Source organism: Arachis ipaensis, chromosome B3, assembly GCF_059453495.1.
Source record: "Arachis ipaensis isolate K30076 ecotype BB chromosome B3, ASM5945349v1, whole genome shotgun sequence".
Classification (NCBI taxonomy): Eukaryota; Viridiplantae; Streptophyta; class Magnoliopsida; order Fabales; family Fabaceae; genus Arachis; species Arachis ipaensis.
In genome coordinates, this window is record NC_142438.1 from 103,875,570 (window position 1) to 103,879,072 (window position 3,503).

At 40.5% G+C, this 3,503-nt stretch overlaps 1 non-coding gene across 1 annotated transcript; it reads left to right on the forward strand.

Moving 5' to 3' along the window:
* The first annotated feature begins 2,343 nt into the window (after nucleotides 1-2,343).
* On the forward strand, nucleotides 2,344-2,451 carry LOC148571869 (small nucleolar RNA R71). The gene has a single exon (XR_015908175.1). It is a non-coding gene; the product is annotated as a small nucleolar RNA R71 (small nucleolar RNA).
* The last annotated feature ends 1,052 nt before the right edge of the window (nucleotides 2,452-3,503 follow it).

Here is a 3,503-nt window from a genome sequence, read left to right on the forward strand (position 1 = left end):
AGAAGAAAGAATAGAAGAATAAGAAGAAGATATGGAGGAGATGGATGGGAGTGTGTATTCGGCCGTATGGGTGGGATTGGGTGGGAGAGAGATGTTGAATTTTTGAAGGTAGTGGGTGTATGGATGTGAGTGGTAAATGGAAAAAAAAAAGGGATGATCATGAATGGAAAGAGAGATGATGTGGTAGGTGGGGATCCTGTGGGGTCCACAGATCCTGAGGTGTCAAGGCATTTACATCCCTGCACCAATTTAGGCATGTAAAATGCCCTTGCACACAACTCTGGGCGTTCAGTGCCAGGTTGGTGCCCATTTTGGGCGTTCAACGCCCCTTTGCTGCCATTTCTGGCGTTGAACGCCAGAACCATGCTTGTTCTGGGCGTTCAGCGCCAGGATGCTCCCATTCTGGGCATTCAGCGCCAGAACTATGCTCTGTTCTGGCGTTTGAACGCCAGACAGATGCTCCTCCAGGGTGTGATTTTTCTTCTGCTGTTTTTGATTCCGTTTTCAATTTTTATATTTATTTTGTGACTCCTCATGATCATGAACCTATAAAGACACATAACTAAGAAAAATATAGTTAGATAAATAAACATTGGGTTGCCTCCCAACAAGCGCTTCTTTAATGTCAATAGCTTGACAGTGGGCTCTCATGGAGCCTCACAGATGTGCAGAGCTTTGTTGAGACTCTCCAACACCAAACTTAGAGTTTGGATATGGGAGTTCAACACCAAACTTAGAGTTTGGTTGTGGCTTCCCAACACCAAACTTAGAGTTTGACTGTGGGGGCTCTGGTTGACTCTGCTTTGAGAGAAGCTTTTCAAGCTTCCTCTCCATGGTTGCAGAGGGAGATCCTTGAGTTTTAAACACAAGGGAGTTCTTATTCCATTGAAGGACTATTTCACCTCTGTCAACATCAATCACAGCTCTTGCTGTGGCCAGGAAAGGTCTTCCTAGGATGATGGATTCATCCTCTTCCTTTCCAGTATCCAGGACTATGAAATCAGTAGGTATGTAAAGGCCCTCAACCTTTACTAATACATCTTCTACTTGTCCATAAGCCTGTCTTCTTGAGCTGTCTGCCATCTCTAGTGAGATTTTAGCAGCTTGCACCCCATAGATTCTCAGTTTCTCTATTACAGAGAGGGGCATGAGGTTTATTCCTGAACCAAGGTCACACAGAGCCTTAAAGATCATGGTGCCTATGGTACAGGGTATTATGAACTTTTCAGGATCCTGTCTCTTCTGAGGCAATGTCAGTTGATCCAGATCACTTAGTTCATTGATGAACAAGGGAGGTTCAACTTCCCAAGCATCAATGCCAAACAATTTGGCATTCAGCTTCATGATTGCACCAAGAAACTTGGCAGTTTGCTCTTCAGTGACATCCTCATTCTCTTCAGAAGAGGAATACTCATCAGAGCTCATGAAGGGCATAAGGAGGTTCAATGGAATCTCTATGGTCTCTAGATGAGCCTCAGAGTCCTTTGGTTCCTCAGAGGGAAGCTCCTTATTGGTCACTGGATGTCCCAGGAGGTCTTCCTCCTTGGGATTCACATCCTCTCCTCTCCTCACAGGTTCGGCCATGGTACTTATGTCAATGGCCTTGCACTCTCCTTTTAGATTCTCTTCTGTATTGCTTGGGAGAGTACTAGGAGGGATTTCAGTGATCCTTTTACTCAGCTGGCCCACTTGTGCTTCCAAATTTCTAATGGAAGACCTTGTTTCATTCATGAAACTTACAGTGGCCTTAGATAGATCAGAGACTAGATTTGCTAAATTAGAAGCATTTTGTTCAGAGTTCTCTGTCTGTTGCTGAGTGGATGATGGAAAAGGCTTGCTATTGCTAAACCTGTTTCTTCCACCATTATTAAAGCCTTGTTGGGGCTTTTGATCCTTCCATGAGAAATTTGGATGATTTCTCCACGTTGAGTTATAGGTGTTTCCATAAGGTTCACCTAAGTAATTTACTTCTGCTATTGCAGGGTTCTCAGGATCATAGGCTTCTTCTTCAGAAGATGCCTCTTGAGTACTGTTGGATGTAGCTTGCATTCCATTCAGACTCTGAGAGATCATATTGACTTGCTGAGTCAATATTTTATTCTGTGCCAATATGGCATTCAGAGTATCAACTTCAAGAACTCCCTTCTTCATAGGCGTCCCATTACTCACAGGATTCCTTTCAGAAGTGTACATGAACTGGTTATTAGCAACCATGTCAATGAGTTCTTGAGCTTCTGCAGGCGTTTTCTTTAGGTGAATGGATCCACCTGCAGAGGTGTCCAATGACATCTTTGATAACTCAGATAAACCATCATAGAATATATCCAGGATGGTCCATTCTGAAAGCATGTCAGAAGGACACTTTTTGGTCAACTGTTTGTATCTTTCCCAAGCTTCATAGAGGGATTCACCTTCTTTCTGTCTGAAGGTTTGAACATCAGCTCTAAGCTTGCTCAGCTTTTGAGGAGGAAAGTACTTGGCTAAGAAAGCCGTGACCAGCTTATCCCAAGAGTTCAAGCTGTCTTTGGGTTGAGAATCCAACCATAATCTAGCTCTGTCTCTTACAGCAAAAGGGAAAAGCATGAGCCTGTAGACTTCAGGATCTACTCCATTAGTCTTAACAGTATCACATATTTGCAAGAATTCAGTTAAGAACTGAAAAGGATCTTCAGATGGAAGTCCATCAAACTTGCAATTCTGCTGCATCAGAGAAACTAATTGAGGTTTCAGCTCAAAGTTGTTTGCTCCAATGGCAGGAATGGAGATGCTTCTTCCATGTAAATTGGAATTAGGTGCAGTAAAGTTACCAAGCATTCTCCTTGCATTGTTGTTGGGTTCGGCTGCCATCTCCTTTACTTGTTCGAAATTTTCAATCAAGTTGTCTCTGGATTGTTGTAATTTAGCTTCTCTTAGTTTTCTTTTCAGAGTCCTTTCAGGTTCTGGATCAGCTTCAACAAGAATGCTTTTTCTCTGTCCCTGCTCATAAGAAAGAGAAGAGAACAAGAAAAGAAGAGGAATCCTCTATGTCACAGTAAAGAGGTTCCTTATTGTTAGTAGAAGAAAAGAAGAAGAAATTCGAACACAGATAGAGGAGGGGGTTCGAATTTGGTGATGATGTGAGGAAGAGATGTTAGTAGATGAATAAATAAATAGAATAAGATGGGGGAGGGAAAATTTTCGAAAATTATTTTGAAAAAGAGTTAGTGATTTTTGAAAATAGTTTTTGAAAAATGTTTAGTATTTTTTTTCGAAAATTTTTGAAATCAAAAATAAAAATAAAAATAATTAGTTAATTAAAAAGAAATTTTTGAAAAAGAGGGAAGATATTTTCGAAAATTAGAGAGAGAGAGTTAGTTAGGTGGTTTTGAAAAAGATAAGAAACAAACAAAAAGTTAGTTAGTTAGTTGAAACAAATTTTGAAAAGATAAGAAGTTAGGAAGTTAGAAAAGATATTTTTGAAAAAGATAAGATAAGAAGATATTTTTGAAAAGATATGATAAAAT